General features: G+C 45.9%; 1 protein-coding gene and 1 long non-coding RNA gene across 3 annotated transcripts in view; one reads left to right on the forward strand and one right to left on the reverse strand.

Annotated features, from left to right (window-relative positions):
• RPS6KA2 (ribosomal protein S6 kinase A2) overlaps positions 1-21,530 on the reverse strand; it is a 328,772-nt gene that overhangs the window by 293,261 nt on the left and 13,981 nt on the right. The gene's annotated exons all lie outside the window — the stretch shown is intronic.
• Positions 6,606-8,153, forward strand: LOC103660809. Its single transcript, XR_567908.2, has 2 exons — positions 6,606-6,885; positions 7,715-8,153. It is a non-coding gene; the product is annotated as an uncharacterized LOC103660809 (long non-coding RNA).

The following is a 21,530-nucleotide window of genomic DNA, read 5'->3' on the forward strand; positions in this document are numbered from 1 at the left end:
TCCCAGCTCAGAAGCAGGACAGCCGGCTCGAGGGCACAGCGGCCCCGTGCCTGGCACGCATAACACTGCAGAGGGGCTGTCCTCTCTGCTGCTCTGAAGTCCCAGTCATTGCACTTGCTACATTTGATCATTTTCCAGTTTAAGAAACATTTTATGCAACTGTATACCAATAATAACAGTAATTCAAAAGAAACTTAGCACCTAGAGTCTTGTGGTGGTTATAATTAATCTAAAAATCAACTTATGAACAGATGTCTACTGCAAGAATATAGGCGATGAATAAAAGACTTTTTTTTTTTTTGCCAAGATCCATGTATATCACATTAAGATAATATTGAAAGGGGTAGGTGGATGGAAATCCAAATTCAAGGAGAAGAGGAGTCAGAAAAAATTTTTGCCTGCTCAGAGAAAAGCACGGTCATGTTTTTAAAAAGATGATGGAGTCCCTATGCATTCAGACCGTGAGGGGAGCGCTTCAAAGCAGTGGACAGTTTTATTTTGTAATATCTGCATTTTTTAAATGACAGAAGATGTTCCCTTGGTAACTAATAAAACTTACTTTTAGATGCAAATGTTAAAAGGTGTGATCTGGTGGTTCCTCCTCTTCAGGCTGCAAAGAAGGAGACCCTCAGCCTGTCTGGGGTGGGGAGGGGGCGAGGAGGGGAGTTGCTGAGCAGCGGGCTCACGGGGACTATGGAGTCCCCGTGTAAAAATCAGGGACCTGTTTGGTTTCGAGCACATCTCACAGTCGCTGATGTCATGAGCTCATTTAGATCCTGGAAAACAGATCACTGTTTCAATTAAGCCAACTCCTTAGGAGTTCTAGAAAAAGAGTTTTGAGTCAATGACACATTTGAGATGAGAGCTCATGGCGGTGCAATTAGGCTGACACAGCCAGGGTCCAGGAGAAAGGTTTCAGGTGATTTTGACAAATTGGTGGCAGTATCTGCCCTGAGACGGAGCAGGGATGGGGGCAGGCCCGCTCCATCCCCGCACCTGCTGAACCTGGGGCTGGGACTGCTTGAAATGTCTGAAGGAAACACCTGGGGGAGGCACATATGAACTGTAGGAATGCGGTGCCGGCCTTTCACATGTCTGTGGAGCTGGCACCTGCCACCTGAGATCACTTCAAATTCCAGTCACTGCCCTTCCCTTGATCACCCGCCCCAGGAAAATAACATTTCGTGAGAGGCTGGAAACATGCCCTCGGTTAGCTCTGAAATTGCAGACTATTCATAACGTAAACAGGAAGAATCTAAAAGGAATAGAACTTGCACTCTACAAAAGCAGCTGGGTTACTGTCAGAGTTTGAGGGACACCAGAAAGGACAGTGAAACCGAGAGATTCTGGGCTCTCGGGGACCAGCGTCCAGGAGGACGGCAGAAGCCGAGGAAAGCAATTTAAGGGCATTAGCACTTCGGTAAATGATTTTGCTTAAGTGTTGTCACCAGTCCTGGAATAATCTAATTGTGTGCCTACTATTAAAGAAATTTAAGACATTTGATAGAAAAAGGGAGGGGGGAGACAGAAGGTAAAGGGAAGAGAATGGTTTATATGGTTGTAATAAATCTAATTTTATTCACCTTATTTTCAACTTTTTAACACTAAACGTATTGTATGCTTATTTATAGTATTCTGTGTACATTTATTCATATAATTTTAAACTAATAAGTATATTTAATTACAAAAAACTTAGTATTTTGAGAAATCAAATTAAATGATTTTTTTTTTTTTTTTTTTTTTTTTTTTTTTTTTTTTTTTTACTTATTAGCTGTGTGAATAGTTTATAACTGGTAAGAGAAAAAGGGTTTGGAGAAGTAATTATTCAATGGCCTCAAAGGTGTGTAATCTCAAAAATTTGCAGATAAATTACAGAAAATGTTCTTGAAAATGTTTCCCCAGACATCAGCAAACAGTAAAAGAGAAGTGAATTACTTTTAATTAGTTGTAGTGACTCTTTAACTTATTCGTGCAAGGAAAAAAAACAGAAAAACAGACTATCTAAAACAAGATTTGAAAATAAGACCCAGTTTAGGATTTTGGAAGGTGTTGTATCTCTTTTTTTCTTTCTTTGTTTTTTTTTTTTTTTTTTTGCATTGAGCAGGCAGGGGCATTTACTCCTTCCTGCCCCCACTGCCCACCCTTGGGAAGGTCTCTGTGCTCAGGAAAGGGTGACATCTGGACAAAGGAGATAGGGACAGTCCCACAGCAGAGGCATTGGCTCCGTTGGGTGCTACGCTGTGCCGGCAGCCTGACTCTTTTGGTTTTCAGGGTGTCCCTCCGAGGGGAATCCATCCAGACCCCAACTTTCAAATAGGGAAAGGGAGACCTGAAGAACTGGATGGTCTCTCCCGTGCGCCAGCCAGTTCCCTGGATAAAATGACATCAGAGTTCAGCCGGCGGGTCCAAGCTCATCACTTATTAAGAAAGAGAGAAAAGGAGACAAGCGGCCTTACTAACAAAGACAAAATAATGTACGCATATGTAACCATAGTATTAAACTGCTTGAGTTACACTGTTTATCAAAATGATAATCTCTGTGACCAAGTGATAAACCGTAGATAATAATGTATATAAAATGATGAAGTAAGAGCAATTAGAATACTTTTCAAGACCTACATCGATTTTATGTCATTTCTTTTAACCATACTCCTTAAATATTGGGTATTAAATCTGTCCCTCTGGTCCTAAGACTCTGTACAAAGTCACTGAGGTTTAAAAAAAAGAATGTCCAAAAACAGAGATGCAGAAATTACTGTGCACTTTGACTAAATATCCTTCAAACAGAAAATCAGAGGCATTTGAGAAATGGAGCTTCCACTGGTGACGTGGACATAGAAGCAAGCTGGCAGGTGCTGCTGAGACAGGACAAAGTATTCAGATCCACAGCTAAGTGAACCAGGGGCTGGTGGCTGTGAGTTTCACTGTCACTCACAGCTCTCAAATATTCCCATAACAGGATGGGGAGAAATACACGCCCTTTCTACTGAAGATGTGGGTGGTTTTGGGATGGTCCCAGGCTCACAGCTATGGACCCCGAAGCCCCGCTCACCTGGCCAGCCAGTGAGGGGCCCACCCCAGCCCTGTGTCCCAGCCACCTGGCCACACTGATGGAGAACTGCAGGGAGACGGGAGGAAGCCTGCCCGGGAGGACGGAGCACAGGTGGAAATCGGCTGAGGGCCCCGTGGAGGCGAGGGGGGCTGGCCGGGACACCGGCAGCTTACTCCCATAGGACAGTCGACACCAAGGGAACCCACACACTGCGCGACCCCCAGGTTCTGAGCACCAAGCCAGCAGTTAATGCGAAGACTGGGCTGGCGGCAATCCCGGAGTAGGGATTATCTGGACAAGCCCAGGCAACCAGACCACCAGAGAGACAAATGCTTCACTGACAGACTCAGGTTTCCACCCAAGCACGCTCCTCACCTGGGACTCGCATGGGATCCTCTGGGACTAGAAGCCCCAAGAGAGGCTTGCAGCCTGTGTCCTGGGCTTTTCAGCCCCTGAGAGCCAACAGCTGGGGAGCAGGCCATGTTTCAATGTACATAAAATCTAGAAAATTGCCCCTACATTTTCCATAGCTATTTTTCAAAGCCATCTTTTTTTTTAATTCAAAAATGGAAACTCCCTTGGGGATGAGCAGAAATGGCTGCAAATTGCTTTTAAGATGTTAGCAGAAGGCTAAATGTAGCGCTGCTATGAAATTGCATCTGAAATGTGCTGATGTCATTTTGTAGACTCCTCTTGTGGAACCCAGATAATACTGCAAAACCATGAGCCTCTAAAAAATTTTCCACTGGAAATTTCTGTCGAGTTTCAAAAGTCTCTGATGATTCTGAATGTTGATTACATTTGCTCATTTCCATAAGTGGTTTTTTAATGTTAAGCAACCCCTATATGAAATAGTAAAGGTGATAAAAATAATATGTAGACAGAAATAGATTAGCTAATAAAGTGGGAATTCACAGTAAAGGTTTCTATTATAAGATAAATAAGGACCCCAGGCCCATAAAAACACGGAGTTCAGTGAATGGTCAGGGCATTACCTATGTTTTTATTTCTATCTACATAAATATGTTTGTTTTACCCCTTGTACTGTTATTATCCATTAAGTTTTTAAATTCTATCAAAGATACAAAGCATTCTATGCAGCCCGGTGGGGAGATAACGAGTTATTCCCTTTGAACACGAGTGACCTGGGCACCTGCACTAATCAGAAGCATGGCCTGAAGCTACGAGATAAAACATCCCTAGATATTTGGATTTTAATCAAAGAGAGAGCATTTCTTAGTTCTACTGCAACACAAAACACACTCCAGGTCCAGCAGCCAAGACAGCAGACTTAATTTTTCCCTCTCCCTCCTGACATATTATTACTAAAAAGAAATTCTCCTTCCCCCACTGCTCCCGCTGCAATGCGGCCAGTTTATACTCTTGTAAATTCCCCGATGTTGGGTCAGTGTTGTTGTTGTCCCCCTCAAACTGCAGGAGCAGTCCCAAGGAAGAGATTAAAACTTCAGAGGAGAAATTGCCTAAACTCCGTGGCTCCGGGATTTTAAACTGGTGTGAAGCCGTCACCCGTGGGCCTAGCGCACAACCAGGCACACATGACTGGGGGACAATTTGATAGGAGGTCTTATCATCTGCTCTGACCTTTCATGCAGAAACACTAATGGGCTTGCAAATATAGGTGCTTAATGACAGGTAAGTAAGTTTGCCTGGGACAAGTTCACTTTGCAAAAATCCCTGCAAACAAACAATCAAAACTACATAAAAAGAATGCATCATTCACAGTGAGCAAACCTGCACAAGGTCCCACAGAGGCTGTGGGTGGGGTCAAGGACCCCGGCTCCTGAGTGTGGCTCTGGCCACGTGTCCCTGGGCAAGTTCACTCACTTCACCGAGACTCGATCTGCCCACTAGAGAATCATAGGAACCCCGAACAGCCTCCTGCTACCTGCCTCCATTTCTTTGCCCCTTTTGCTGATTGACCATCATCTCCAACTTCCCTCCTCCCAGCTCTCTGGAACTCAGCCCCCCACCAGAGCTGCACTCTGCAGTGCTCGATGTGGCGGTCCATCCTCTGACCGCCCCCTCCCTTGCTCAGCACCCAGGTCGTTCCCTCCTCCCTGAAACGCCTCTTCACTCAGCTTTCTGCACTGAACTCCTCCTACACCCACACCCACTCTTGCAGAAGATGCAGTTGGCTTGAATTCCACATATGTCTGTAGTAAGACTTCTTCTTACCACTTCCTTAGCTACCTATCCCTCTGGTCCAAGCAATCATGGCCTCTTGTGTACGATTACAGACATCTCCCTTCCCAGCCTGGCAGCCAGGGTGACCCAGCGAGAACACAGGGAGGACACCACACAAAGCCAGCGGTTTCCATTCACTGAGCAGCTGCCCTGACCCTACAGTGGTCCAAGAGGCCCCACGCAATCCAGTCCCCATTACCTTCGTGACCTCACCTCAACGTTCTCCCCACATTCCCTCTCCGCCAGTCACGCTGGCCTTCTCGCAGTGTCTCCAGGCCTCAAAGGGGCCAGCGCTCTCCTGCCTCTGCCAGGAACGCCCTCCATGGGGAGCAGCAAGTTCCTCGCTCACGTTCTCTATTCTCTATTCAGAGGCATCTTCGTGAGGTCTTCCCTGAACACGCTTTTAAAAGTACATCTGTGCCCTCTTTCTAACAGACAAATGAATCTTTAAAAAAACAAAAAAATGGGGCCCCCAGGCTGGGGGTCTCTCCATCCTTATCCTCTCCCGCCCTCTCCTCTCAGGAGTCAGAGCCACGCAAGCTTGCTGAACTCCCTCCAGATACATCACTGTGTGCCTGACCCAACTTGGTGTCCGCTTTAATCTGATTTCTAGACGGTGATTTTGGGGAACCTGGATCACTGCGTGAAGACAGGTACAGAGTCCTAGGGCCCCAGTGTGCCAGGAGGAGCCTCAGGGGGCCAAAGAACCACAACTGGAAAATTAAGCCATAAGTTCATAGAAGATATGTGAGTCTATGTCTGCATAAGAGGAGCACAGCACTGTGACTCAAGAATGAGAAATTTGTTTAAATGAAGAAATCCCCAAAGCTCAAACCATAAGGCAAAACAAAAAATATAGATTTGATAACATCAAATTTAGGCTTTGTGTTTACTTCAGAACGAGATTACTGTATAGTAGCTATATTAAGAGTGATATTTGTAATTTTTAAAATCAACATGAGGAATAAATAAGGACAGCTATGAATCCAAAGAAAAAGACAAGAATTCAAATACATAAATGGGCAAATACTATGAACAGGTGATGCTCAGAAGAGAAAACCCAAGTGGATACCAAGCCTAGGAAGAGATAAAGTTGTTAATAATTAGGTCCAAATTAAAACAGCAACAGGACACCACTGGACACATGCCAGACTGGCAAAGTCAGAATGCTGGACAGCGCCAAGGGCCAGTGGAAATGTGGGACCCAGGACTTCACGCACAGCTGTGGGGTGTGGACGGGCACAGCCCTGCCAGACAGTGTTCGGGCAATGTTTATTCACACTAAAAACATGCACAGCCATGATCCAGAAACTTCACCGCTAACTGCATATCCACGTGCACAGGTCCATATAGGGGCACATGTGGGGACGCTCACTGTGGCTTATCACCAACACACATAATAATGACCAAGCACAGTGCACCAAGTGTCTGCACACAACATCACGCCAGCTGAGACCACTAACAACTCAGCACCAGTCAAGCAGGACCCGTCTTCCCTGGGCCAGCTGGACAGAGCAGGCACCCTGTGACCCGTGCAGCTGCCTGGAGTTTCAGACAGAACGGCTTGCTCGGGGCCAAAGCTCCAATGACAGCGATGTCAGGGAGACAAGGAGGTCCTGCGAATGCAGGTGAGTGCCCTGGGAGGGGGACACATCTGTGTCACTGGGAGCACGTTCAACAGCATATGCTAAGTCAGGTGCTGCTAGACAGACACTCAAACAAAAGGAGCCTGCAAATTGGTCCACTGATGACAATGTCGTGACCAGAGGCTCACAGCGACCTCACCCTGCATCTCCTTAAGGGGCCTTGGTCCAGTATTTGCCAATTCAGTGTTTGTGGCAACTTCACAGAACATAACTATCTCGAGCAGCGAGAACGGACAGACGGCACCCGCGGCTCCTAGGATGGCCACACATTTGCAAACACAAATACACCTGAACTTGGTTGTGAAGTAAACCAGTCATTCCAAACGGCACAGTGTGACCAGGAGCAGGGGGAGTATTCGTGCTGGGGGTGGGAGGGACCTCACACTGTGTGCACCACAGTGACACACAGACCTGAATCGAGGGCACGATGTCACCATGACCACTGTCCCATGGCTCCAGCATGCTCCAGGGGACAGGGCGTGTGGGCGCAGTGCTCCTGTCCTAAACGCTGTCTTCACCCGGTCACTTCTGACGATGCGCCTAAGCGCCTATGTGGGGACAGCAGCTTCTTGGCCCATCCTGTGCGCCTCCTGCACCACGGTCGGTGGGGCCAGACCCACACACCCTGCCCTCTTCTGTCTCTGCTCACGCACACAGGCCCGCTAACTGGGCAAAGGAGGCTCCTCCCCAGTCCAGCAGCTCCTGGACACAGAACGGTTACTTGTGTCTACACGATAACTGTACCTACTGTAAATGGGCACAAACCACCGTGGAAATGTCCTGACATTTTTGTATTCTACTTGTATTTCAGTGCTGCTGACGGGGAGCGCCTGCAGCCCAGGCCCAGCATGAGTCTGTGATGGAGAGGCAGGCCCTCTGTGAAGGCCTCCAAACACTAAATGGAAACCCACAGCACCTGACGCTGATACTGGGGAATGTTTGCATGAACCTTCGACCCCTGAAAAGCACAACAGTCTTAGCATGCTAGAATCAATACTCACTCATTTTTTAAAAAGTTGTATATGTATAAAAATTCTTTTTAATCCTTCGATTAAAAAAAAAGGCATCCTTGACCTTTTAAAAGGTCTAAAGCAGCATTTTTGCAAATGTGAGTGCAGTCTGCTTCGGGCTCCCATTGTGCGGTCAAGGGATGAAGAGTCCTGGTTAATCACATGTCCTTCTGAATCAAATTACCGCATATACTCCTGAAATAATAGCTCTCGAAAAATAAAATTTACTTAACAAGAAAATTACATCAAACATAATGGATTCTTTCTCTAGTGATTCCAGAGTCATGGTGGATTTCAGGGTCTCGTTCAGAATGTTAATGATGCAGGTGAACAATAGTAGCCAGTTCCCTACGGAGCCTGAATTCTGTAGAGGGAACTTCCATACAACCTTGTTATGATGCCATCTTGGAGGCTGGGGGCATCCCAGCAAGTGTCAGGCATCCCGATGTTTGCAAGCCACCCCCAGCCCCCCTGGCCTGCTGTCAGTTCCCAGTGTAAACACCACTTCCTCGGACAGGCTTCCCAGGTTCGTAGTCTGGACAGACTCTCGTCCAGAGAGGTGGTGTCCTCTACCTTCCCCTCCCAGCACTCGACGCAGTGGGATCCCCCTCCTTCGCGCCCCTCCTGCCCCACTCGGCTGTAAATAGATGGTCCGCTTCTAGCGCCTTCTCAGGCAAGTCCGAGGCCTTGTTCCTACAACTTCACACCTAGTTTCATGAATAATTTTAAGCTAAGAACTTAAAAGACCTCAAAAGACCGTACTCATTTGCAGGTTTTCAGGCCAGATCATGAGCAGATCATTTTCACAGCGTCTCGTGCTGTCCATCTTTGAGCTTCACCATGACTTCATGGAGACACATGCCAAGGAGTTTGATGGGTTATAAATTCAATGATCCCGTTCAAAACAGACTGCCCCAGACAAAGAGGATCTCCCCTAAAAGTCAGAAAACTCCCTCTCTAACTGAAAATAACTGTAGGCTGGTTTAGCTGGTGGGGCATGCAACTCACGATTTCGGAGTTGTGAGTTCGAGCCTCATGTTGGGTGTAGAGTTTACTTAAAATAAAAAAAAAAAGTTTTTAGTAACTTTTAGACCATTCAGAGAAAAAAACTGTCTCATGGATTTTATTTTCAAATAACTCACAGTAAATCATGTGGCCCTCCTGCATCTCTAAGTTCTCTGGATCCCGTTTGTAGTCAAGGGGTGGAGGTGAAGGGGAAGGTCCCACAGCAGGAACGAGGGACCAGGCGTCCTGATGAAGGGGCGCCTCCCCCACTCACGCTCCTCCTAGACAAACCTCAGGTCGCTACCTCATGGTGGGCTTCCTAGAACCACCTAAGTCTATAACGTGATTCTGTTCAAACTCTAGATTTGATCTTGTTTGACTCTAACAACATTAAAGGAGATCCATTCTGTCTTTTGTCACTTGTTTTCCAAGCTCCCTTACAATACTCTCTGTCAGCGTCCCAGGGCCGTCATAACAAAGCACCACAACCCAGGAGCTTCAAACCACGCACATCCTTGTCTCGCAGTTTTGCAGGAGCGAAGTTCAACATCGAGGTGCTGGCAGGGCCATGCTCCCTCAGAAACCCGCAGGGGAGAACCCTCCCTCGTCTCTTCCAGCTCCTGCTGCTGCTGCCGGCGAACACACCGGCCCTGAGCCGACAGACACACCGCCCGGCCTCTGCCGACCTCGGCTCACGCTGTCTCCCCGTGTGCCCACACTCCTCTCCTCCTCCATTCGTAGGGCGGTCGTAGTTGCTGAAGGCCTACCCCACAGACCTCCGCTCCACTTGCTTCTATCTGTGAAGTCTCTATTTCCAAGTGGGGTCACATTCAGAGGACTACAACATGTGAGGGGACACAAGTCAACCCGTGCATATGGTATTAGGGGCATCTACCTTCCCTGTGAAGAAAACTCTGGGCGTTACTAGTTTTTTCCTAAAGGAAGTATATTAAAATTAGAATGTAATCTAGAAAACACTATGGAGTAACACCATTGGACAGAGACCAGACTTAGCCTTCACCTTCCTCCAGCATATTTACATCAGACACCAAGGTCAGACTGTCTTGAACCTCAAAGCTTAGCGATGCCTGATCCCTCGTATTCTCTGGCACATGGCAGACACTAAGTAAGTATTTTTTGATTGGCTGACTGTTACTGATCAACTCCATGTTACTGGTATACATACATTTCGCAATAAACAACATAAAATGTATTTAATGCTTCTCAAAGATATGTACGGTTTTATGCCTAAATTTTTTTTGTACCAGATCATCTTACTGAGACACCACATAGAAGACATTATGCTTTTTAAAAAGACTATCTATAAAACCAATTATAATCAAGAACCCTTTTTAAGTGTTGGCTATATTAATGAGGAAAGAACAAAGAGACAATATTCTTAAAATGTAATCTAGAAATCGTATGAGCCCTTCCATGTTAAGGCACAGTAGAGCAAAGACAAGTGTCTTTCTTCTAAACTGCTCATTATTATTCACCGAAGCTACAGGAGAGTATCTCGGCAATACACGCTAATGCTTTCTCACGAGTCCTCCAAAGCTAGAAATATCTTACCCCAGCATCTACGAGATGCTACTCTGTGGGACAACAAAGGAGAGAAGAGAAACCCCAAGGATAGCACTGTTTCGTGTGCATGAGTAAAGAAACGGACCAAAAGTCACATGAAACATGGGGCACCCAGGGGGCTCAGTCGGTGAAGCGTCTGCCTTCGGCTCAGGTCATGATCCCAGGGTCCTGGGATGGAGCCCTGCATCAGGCTCCCTGCTGAGCAGGGATTCTGCTTCTCCCTCTCCCTCTACTGCTCCCCCTGCTTGTGTGCCCTCTCTCTCTCAAATAAATAAAATCTTTTTTTTTAAATATCACATGAAAGACGAGTTTAAAGATTATTCTGCAATCATAATTCCACATAATCCAGAAAACTGATCACGTTCACCATTTCCCCTCTGACTGATGTGGGGGCCCCAGTGGGGCCGGTGGGTGCACCAGGGCATGACAGGGCGGCGCCCCAGGGAGCCCAGCCCCAGCTCACGGCGTGGGAAGGCTGCACACAACCACTTCCCTGGGTGTGATGTGGGAAGCTGTGAACACTTACTTCTTCAAACTGCTGCGCTGCTGGGATAGTTTGTTACAGCTTCCAGCCTAGCCAGACCTACGCCAGACTTACAGCTGCTCACATACAGTAACACCCTCAGGATTCAAATGCTACTGAAACCTAAGTCCAAACTAATCCACTCCACCGAAATTATATCATCCCGCCTGTAACTTCAGATCTACAGATACCAATGAACTGGGGAAACAGTCCAGGGCATGAAAGGAGAAATTCTCACGGGGCTGCCAGGGGCTTGGATGCTCCACCCCATCCCTTCTCCCTCGTTACCCAGGCCCTCAGCCAAAGGGTTCAGCATTTCAGGAAGGCGCGGGGGGCCTGGGATAGATCTGCGGCAGCAGAATTGGAGAGGAAAGACAATAAAAAGAAAAATCCAAGAGAACTGCTGGTTGACTAGGTAGGGAATGACCATAGAACTCTGTGCCTACGTGAGAAGGAGGGTTTTAGTACCATGGAGAGAGGTCCTGGGTTTGTCTGCGGTTGCTCGAGTTTTCATCTGTACTGATTCCTTCCACAAGTAAAAGGAGAGACTTCACACAAAAGCGTAGCAGTTGTACCATTTACGTCTACGTAGCACCAAGCCTGGAAGGGCACGTGCGGTACCTTTTAAAAAGTACTGCTGTCGATACACATGCCTCTTCCAAATATGGATGGCAGATGATTAAAAGGCTTTCACGGAGATTTTTAAATAAGGTAAGGATTCTGTAACAGAAGAATCCCGCTTGCCTTCCACAGCATTGCCCTCATAACCACGCACAGCCCATCACCAGGTTCCTGAAGGGCCCGGGTCTCCTTAGCGGGCACATGGTGTTAACCTTTGAAAAGGACTGAACTGAACTGAATGGGAAGATGACAGTAATGTCTTAAAGTGGATATAAATGGACTCCGTCTTCTACAAAATTTTAAACAGAACGTCTTGGGTTACTCCATGGGAAGTACTCAGTAATCAAAGTCAAACTATGTCTCAAGAGGCTATCAAGTTGTCAGGTAGGGNNNGAAGCAAACTTTCAGACTGTCAAGCATGCTCATATGTGCCCTCCTCCTAAGACAAAAACTGTTGAAGGAAAACCCCCCAAGGCCCTGCCCTGCCGAGCGGCAACCTGCTGACAGATACCTGGATTGAACGTGGAGTCACAAGCACGTGGCCCCTCCGGATGGGGCGGTCGTGACCCGAAGCCATCATTCCAGCGGAGAAGGAAGACCTTACCTTGTACAAAAGCTGATTTAGAAAAGAGCATGTCACTCTCCCCTAAAACTGAACATGCACTCTCTGTGTGAATTCCTTTCAACAACTCCATCTAGGAAGGGGTGTGTGTGTGTGTGTGTGTGTAGTAGGTATGTGTGTGTGGTAGGTGTGTGTGTGTGGTAGGTGTGTGTAGTAGGTGTGAGTGTGTAGTAGGTGTGTGTGTAGTAGGTATGTGTGTGTGGTAGGCGTGTGTATAGTGTGTGTGCGTGTAGTAGGTGTGCATGTGCGTGCAGTAGGTGTGTGTAGTAGGTGTGCATGTGCATGTAGTAGGTGTGTGTAGTAGGTGTGTGCGTGTAGTAGATGTGTATGTGTAGTACGTGTGTGTGTAGGTACGTGTCTGTAGTACGTGTGTGTGTAGTACGTGTGTGTAGTAGGTGTGTGTGTGTAGTAGGTGTGTGTGGTAGGTGTGTGTGTGTAGTAGGTATGTGTGTGTGTGTAGTAGGTGTAGTAGGTGTGTGTGTAGTACGTGTGTGTGTGGTAGGTGTGTGTAGTAGGTGTGTGTGTGGTAAGTGTGTGTGTGTGTGTGGTAGGTGTGTGTGTGTGTAGTAGGTGTGTGTGTAGTGTGTGTGCGTGTAGTAGATGTGCATGTGTAGTAGGTGTGTGTGTAGTCAGTGTGTGTAGTAGGTGTGTGTGTGTAGTAGGTGTGTGTGTGTAGTAGGTGTGTGTGTGTGTGTAGTAGGTGTTGTGTGTAGTAGGTGTGTGTGTAGTAGGTGTGTGTGTGTGGTAGGTGTGTGTTTAGTAGGTGTGTGTGTGTGTAGTACGTGTGTGTGTGGTAGGTGTGTGTAGTAGGTGTGTGTGTGGTGTGTGTGTGTAGTAGGTGTGAGCGTGTAGTAGGTGTGTGTGTAGTACGTGTGTGTAGGTGTGTGTGTGTAGTAGGTGTGTGGGTGTGTGTGTAGTAGGTGTGTGTGTGTGGTAGGTGTGTGTGTAGTACGTGTGTAGTAGGTGTGTTTGTGTAGTAGGTGTGTGTGTGTAGTAGGTGTGTGGGTGTGTGTGTGGTAGGTGTGTGTGTGTAGTAGGTATGTGTGTGTGGTAGGTGTGTGTAGTAGGTGTTTGTAGTACGTGTGTGTAACAGGTGTGTGTGTGTAGGTGTGTGTAGTAGGTGTGTGTGTGGTAGGTGCGTGTGTGGTGTGTGTGTGTGTAGTAGGTGTGTGTGTGTGTAGTAGGGGTGTGTGTGTAGTTGTGTGTGTGGTAGGTGTGTGTGTGGTAGGTGTGTGTAGTAGGTGTGTGTGTGTGGTAGGTGTGTGTGTAGTACGTGTGTGTAGTAGGTGTGTTTGTGTAGTAGGTGTGTGTAGTAGGTGTGTGGGTGTGTGTGTGGTAGGTGTGTGTGTGGTAGGTGTGTGTGTGTAGTCGGTATGTGTGTGTGGTAGGTGTGTGTAGTAGGTGTGTTTGTAGTACGTGTGTGTAACAGGTGTGTGTGTGTAGGTGTGTGTAGTAGGTGTGTGTGTGTAGTAGGTGTGTGTGTGTAGTTGTGTGTGTGGTAGGTGTGTGTGTGTAGGTGTGTGTGTGTGGTAGGTGTGTGTGTGGTAGGTGTGTAGTAGGTGTGTGTGTGGTAGGTGTGTGTGTGGTAAGTGTGTGTGTGTAATAAGTGTGTGTGTAGTACGTGTGTGTAGTAGGTGTGTGTGTGTAGGTGTGTGTGGTGTGTGTGTGTAGTAAGTGTGTGTGTGTATTAGGTGTGTGAGTGGTAGGTGTGTGTGTAGTAGGTGTTTGTGTAGTGTGTGTGTGTGTAGTAAGTGTGCGTGTGTGGTAGGTGTGTGTGTAGTAGGTGTGTGTGTGTAGTAGGTGTGTATGTGGTAGGTGTGTGTGTAGTAGGTGTGTGTGTAGTAGGTGTGTGTGTGTAGTAGGTGTGTATGTGGTAGGTGTGTGTGTAGTAGGTGTGTGTGTAGTAGGTGTGTGTGTGTAGTAGGTGTGTGTGGTAGGTGTGTGTGTGTGTAGTAGGTGTGTGTAGTGTTTGTGTGTGTGTAGTACGTGTGTGTGTCGTAGGTGTGTGTGTAGTAGGTGTGTGTGTGCACACACGTTCACACAGTCACATGTATGCCTGTACTGTGTGTACATGCATAGTCACGTGTGTGTATACACATGTACCCATACACACATGTCAACATATCCAGGAGAAACTCCGGCACCTACAGTCCAGGTGTTGTGAATAAGAATGTCTATAGAAAACAAATAAATGAATAAATAAGTCAAGGAGAGCAGTGCGTGGACTCATGATGAGCACTGGTGATCTCCACCAAAAGCGACACGGGAACCAGGGCAGCTCTCTGCCCCTCGGCCACTGAGTACAGGACAGCCCACTTTGTGACGCATACCCCCGGAGGTCTGTCCAGCCTGGGAGCCCTGTGCTATGTCAGCAGCTAGAACTTGGGATCTTCACTTTATAAGATGCTCCAGGACACATTTCCTAATGACAGTTGAAGTGAAATTGAATCTTTAATCTGGCTCCAAGTCAGTCTTTCTGTGTGTGTGTGTGTGTATGTGTGTGTTCAGACCTGTCCCATTAAGACAGCTAAACGCCTAAGCGTCATGCTTTAGGGTCCTCTGCTGCCTGGCCCCCACGAGCCTACTGACCCCAACCTCATACCCCGAAGTGCTTGGGCTGAAGTGCTTGTTGGGCCGCGAGCTTCCCTCCCCTTGGGGCCTCTAACGGGAAGTGAGCATATTTCAGGTTCCAAACACGTGGCTGCATTTCAAGTGGTGTTTCCCCACAAATGAAGAAAGAGGGCCTTTAAAATCCTTTAAGAACTCAGCTGACTGTGTGGTCAGGCACTCATTTCAAAGTGAGAACAGCGGCAGGTTCTCCAAATGAATGGAAAGGGCGGGGTTCCAGGTGGGACCACAGAAAGGAGCATGTGCACCTGCTGGCCGGCGGGGAAGCAGGGAGGGAACAGACTGGACGGACTGGGACAGCGGCATCCAGGGAGCTGGGTCTGCGTGGCAGCCACCACTTCCAACAGGCAGGATCTCTAACTCTTGTTTTCAGATAATGCCATGAACGAAGAGACCCAGGGCTCAGCTGGGCTTCACCTTGGGGTGGGGGTGCCGTGGGGGAGACTCTGGACCCTGCAAATGAGATCTCCCAGCAGCAATGACCAGAGCCCTGACCCGACTGTCACCCGAGCATCCTGCCTTTCTCATCAATAATCTTGCGTAGAAACTAAAGAAAAATGGGATTAACCTAAAAGAATGAATCAAGACAAATATAACAATGAGTCATTAAATAACACTTAAGACATAAATAAATGTTCTTTTTTGGCAAATTTTCTAGGTTGGTGGGTATTTTAAGTTTTACCGAGAAAAACAGATGTAAATTTTACGAACCGGCTGGAATCACTGGAGCATAGAAAACATTTTCCCACAGCTTTCTCTTCCTCCTCCAAATCAACTCTAAGTTGATATGCAGTTTATAGTTGTAATCTAAAAACTGATACAAAGTCCTCTGTGTCTTCTGAGAAAAGTTGTAGGACATGATGTTCATCATGTCTGAAACGTTAAATCCTGAGCATACAATGAGCCCAGAGAGCAGGGATCCAGACCCCACTGTGTCCCCAGCTCTGTGCTAACACCACAGCGTCCCTGAGCCCTTGTCCTTGGAAGGAAGATCAAGACTTGGACACACACACACAAGGAAGAAGTTGAAGTCTTATTTTACACCATATTACACAAACACTGACCAAAAATCAAAGACCTAAATATAAAACCTTAAAGTATAAAACCCTGAGAAGAAAACAGGGAAGAGCTTTATAACGTTAGATTTGGCAATGTCTTCTTGGATAGGACACCAAAAGAACAGCACAAAGGAAAAACACATATATCGGACTACATCAAGATGGAAAGCTTCTGAGGACCAAAGGCCACAATCAACAGAACGAAAAGGCAACCCACTGGATGGGAGAAATATCTGCGAATCCTACATCGGGTAAGAGGTTAATATCCAGAATGTTTAAAGAATCCCCACAACTCAACAACAGCAACAATAATCCGATCGAAAATGGGCAAAGGACTTGCATAGATATTTCTCCAAAAAAGATATCTGAATGGTCAATGAGCACATGAAAAGATGCCCAACATCACTGACCATTATGGAAACGCGGACCAAAGCCCATGAGATGCCGCTTCACACCCGTTAGGAAAGCTACTGTCAAAAAAAAAAAAAAAAACAAACCCTGAATATAACAAATGTCAGCAAGGGTGCAGAGACATTGGAACCTTTGGTGGGAATATGAAACAGGACAGCTGCTGTGGAGTGTCCTCATGAAATGAAGCATAGACATTCCAAATGGCCCCGCAGTTCTACTTCTGGGTATATACTCAAAGTGAAAGCAGAAATTCAAACAAATATTTGTTCAAAGACACATTATTCCCAATAGCCCAAAATGCGAGCAACAAGAGTGTCCATCGGCAAGTGAATAGATAAACAAAATATGGTTTTACACACAACGGAATCCTACTTAGCCTTAGAAAGGAAGGTCGTTCCGACGCCTGCTACATGCAACATGATGGACCTTGAGGACGTTACGCTCAGTGAAATGAGCCCACCACAAAAGTCTAATCCTGTACGATCCCACTTACATGAGGCACATAGAGTAGTCAAAATCATGGAGACAGAAAGCAGAGGGTGTCTGTTTCTATGGGGGGAGGGGAGAGACCGAAGGAAGGGGACATGGAGAGTTACTGCTCATGGGTACAGCACTTCAGTATTGCAGAATAAAAAATGTTTCCTGGATGGTTAGTGGTGATGGTGGCGCCACAGTGTGGATGAACTTAAACCCACTGAACTATACGCTTAAAAATGGTTAAGATGGTAAATTTGATGTGTGTTTTCCTACAAATTTTGAAGAATCTCCCCCAAAGAATGACATCACTGATCCAGAGTATAAAACCTCTCTCTCAATATGTGTGCAAGAAAGAAGCTATACCAAGTTCAAAGACGTCTTTCTGCAAGGCAATGAAGCAAGGACAGTTGTCTTAGAGGCACAGTGTGCTGAATTCACACCACTATGTTTTCTCACGGGTGTGCTTACATTGCGGGATCTGACACATTCCCTCGACCTGGTATTGGCTCCCTCCCTTCTCGACCCTGAAAGCGGGTCTGGTATTCGTGCTGCTGCCTTAACTCCCTTCTCCAGGATAGGGGTGGGAATCCCATAGCCATGACCTTCCATCCTGACACCCATGTTGATTTTTATGACCTTTTACTTGAAATTCAGGACATTCTTTCTTCTTTCCCCCTCCCTTCTAGACTAAAACCTTTTCCTGGCTCTTCCCATCACACCAGAGCCCTGACCACTGAATGCCTCTAGCCAGATGCTCTCTCTTCCTTAGAGCTGGACCATGCCATGCAGTTGGGGTGTTACTTCTATGATGAAGGGCTCCCTTGGAACCATAGCATCGCCAAGAGTCTGACTGCAGACACTGGGGTATGCCTCCCAGCTCTCCAGCCCCACCTCTGCAAGACGAGAGCACAGTCCTTCCAGTGGCTGGGGACTCAAATCCCTGCAAGGCACTGCCCTCAGCTAGAAGATCTCCTTCACCCAGGAGCTCGCCCCCTACTGGCAGGTACCAATGATGGGCTATAACGACCTGGTCCCTGCCCTCTTGATTAGGATTGGCAAGGCCTTTGCTGTGGCTACATATGTGCACAACTGCTCCTTCTGCCCAGTCTCTCCCTGCACTCCCCAGGAGTATGGACCCCGAGAGCACTCCTGTGAAACTCCCTCAAAGGAAGGCAGGTCTTCACCTCAGAATCCCAATTCCAAGCAGCCAAAACCCGAAGCCCCACCACAGACGTGTTCCCTCAGGATCCTTCCTCAGCTACGTTGGATCTGTAGAGGTCACGACCCCTGTGCGTTTCTAAAGAAGCAGGTGGACTTTCTAGGCCTGGCCAGGAGAAGTGAGAACCACACCTCCTGCTCGAATTTACCCTTAAACTTCTTTTGTGTTTCTAACAACCATCACTCCTTCCCCACCTCTGCCAAAATTAAAAAAAAAAAAAAGACCAACTGTGAGGAAAATGAGAACATCGAGCCTTGAGTTCACTCTCTTGCCCTTCTCTGTAGCTCCTTACAAGAGCATCTTCCTACAGAAAAAGGGCTTCACACTTCCTGGTAGGAGTTCTTTCAGGGCAATCATCCTCTTTCCTCTCTCTCTGACTGTATTCTTCCTGGACTTCCCCGTGCCTGGTCATAGCAGCAAAAGGTGATAGAAATTCCAAAACTGAGAGGGGAAATTACAACAGGAAATATTTCAAACAAATTATATTCTACCACATACACATACATATATACGCACAATCTCAAAATTACATAGTACGGATAGGTAGATAAAAGATAGGTAGATGATAGAATGATTGATGGACAAATAGATAATAGATAGCAAGTAGATGATGGCATGATAAGTAGCTGATAAACAGATATTTAAATAATGGACAAGGGCACCTGGGTGGCTCAGTCAGTTAAGCGTCTGCCTCTGGCTCAGGTCATGATCTCAGGGTTCTGGGATGGAGCCCCATGTCAGACTCCCTGCTCAGCAGGGAGTCTGATTCTCCCTCTCCCTCTGCCCTCCCCCAGCTCGCTCGCTCTCTCTCTCAAATAAATAAAATCTTTAAATAAATAAATAAATAAATAAATAAAGGACAGTCTAAATAAATGAAAACCATGAACCGTATATCCTATTTTCTAAATATATACTTATTACTTTCAAGCACACATAATCAAAGGAACTAGAAGCTGGAAAAGCACTGTGGAGCCAAAGCGTTGTCCATGATGCCTTAAAGAACAGAATTTATTTATAGTGTCCCCATTAAAATGTTTCATTGTAAATACATCTTGCCAACCTATTTGAAAACAGCTTGCTCTTTTATGTAAGACAACTTAATTAGCCTGATTAAGATGCTTAGTGAGGTTTTTCTTCCATGACAATGCAGATCATCCTAATAGAAAGCCTTTACAGAGTGCTCACTGTGTGCAGGCAGTTAGCCAAACTCTCACACAGTATTTCCTCATTTGATCTCACAACTATGGAGTAGACACAAATCTTATCCACACTAACAGGTGATGAACCCAAAGCAGAGGTCACAGAGCTAAGAAGGTGAAATGGATTCAAAGGAGGACAGAGGATTTTCAGGGCAGTGAAACTACTTTGTAAGCTATCGTAACAATGGGTAGAAGTCATCATGCATTGTCCAGACAGCACCACACTCGAACCTTCATGCAAACTTTGGCCTTAGGTGACTGAGACATGTCCATGTATGGTTATCGATTGTAACAAATGTACCGCTCCAGAGGGAGACAGTGATAGTGGGGGAGGCTGTACATGTGTGGGCCATGGACTACCTGGGAAATCTCTGTGCTTTCTGCTCAATTTTCTGTGATCCTAAAACTGCTCTAAAAAATAAAGGGAAAAAAATCTGCTGGGACTACCGTTGGCATTGCATAGACTAGCAAAATCAGTTTGGAAAATAAACACCTTAATAATATTGAGTCTTCTTGTCCATGAATATAGTATGTCTCTTTACTAATTTAAGTCTTCCTTAATCTTTCAGCAGTGTTCTTTTCCCAGCAGTGTTTTATAGTTTTCAGTATATAAACCTTGCATAGATTTTGTTAGATTTATCCCTATGTGTTACAGTCTTTGCATGTTTTGCATATAACTTTAATTTCAATTTCCAATTCTTATTGGTAATATCTAGAAGTATAGGGAGCAGGGTGGGATTCCTGACCCTCTCACCCTCTCACAGCAGCTAGCTTTTAGCTGCTCCAAAGACAGGGTCCCTCCAGGGTCCTGAACATTGAAGGGAGTATGAGGCTCCTCCCAGTAGTGTAGACCTTTGCATCCTGTGAGAGAAGTGCTAGGAGCTGGGTTCAAGTCTCCCTCAAGCCATGCTCTGGCCCTGATCTTTCTCACATACCTCCAAGAAAGGCCCATGGAGAGGAGATGCAAGGGAGTGTGGGCTCCCATATGCCTGAGGCCCCCAGATTCTAAACTGGTGCAAAAGCCCACACTTAGCTGTTTTGTTTTTACCCACTTCTATGGCTGTGTCTTCTGCCTGTTCTCTGCCACAGGTGAAATAGATCATGTCCCAGCCCTCATTGAAGGGGCTCGTCATCCTTTAGGATAAAGCGCCCTGGTTGCCTTGCTTTCTGGTGGGTTCAAGGAAAGTTATGACTTTGTAGCTCACCTGAAGCTATTTCTCTTTCCCAAGAACATTTTCTTTATGACTTTCTGCACCCTAAGCAGAACCAGAGCACCAGTCTTTTTTGATGCTATCTGCTTGCTTGCTTTGAACCAATAACTTATCTGATTATCTTTCCCTTCAGAAGTAAATAAAGTTTTCACATGAAAAAAAAAAACAATCAAGAAGCAGAATTTGTCCTAATTCACAATTAACTTAAGACCTCTTTTTAACTCCTACTTTCAAGGCACACAAAAATTATGTTGACTCCGTTCATAAGCAAGTACTCATTAACCAAGGCTCTAGGTCACAAACCCCAAATCCCTGTATGGTAAACAAGGTATGTCTGAGTCATGAACGGAGTACTTTGGTGTTTAAAAGCTTCATATGAAGGGGTCAGCAGCTGATGCTCTTTGTTAAAATTAATAGCTAGAAATCAATGCCCTATCCAACAGAGGTACGATTTAGCTGTAATTGATTATTTTCATGGAAGTAAAATAACATGGACAGAAGGGTAGGTAGCCCTTAACTTATAAAGTGAGATGCTTTTGACCTTCCTAATCTAAAGGTTTGGGGGAAGGCAGAATGAAAGTATCCACCTGTCAGTCATTACGGGCATTGTGCTTACATAGGAAAATGTTAAGTTTGAGGGAAAAAAATGAAATATTTAGCAGTGAAATGTATGGTTCATATACTTTACCTAAAAATACTAACAAAAATAATCTACAAAAATATGATCTATTCCACGTTCGTAATCCTCCAGTTGTCCCAAGAAATATGTTTTACAGTTGGTTTCTTCAAATCAGGACCCAGCCTGGAAGTATACATTACATTTCATTATGCCTCTTTTGTCCCTGTGATATGCAATTGTCCTTCCTGGTCTTTTGCTTCAGTCTTGTGAAGAGACCAGATGAGCTGTCCCACAGACACACCCGCTGTGAATAATAGGGCCCAGAGGGCCCGGGAGCCTGTGAATAGGTTACCTTCCAAGTTTAAGTTAAGGATCTTTTTTTTTTTTTAATATTTTATTTATTTATTTATTTATTTATTTATTTATTTATTTATTTATTT

Source organism: Ursus maritimus, unplaced genomic scaffold (assembly GCF_017311325.1).
Source record: "Ursus maritimus isolate PB19 unplaced genomic scaffold, ASM1731132v1 scaffold_13, whole genome shotgun sequence".
Lineage (NCBI taxonomy): Eukaryota > Metazoa > Chordata > Mammalia > Carnivora > Ursidae > Ursus > Ursus maritimus.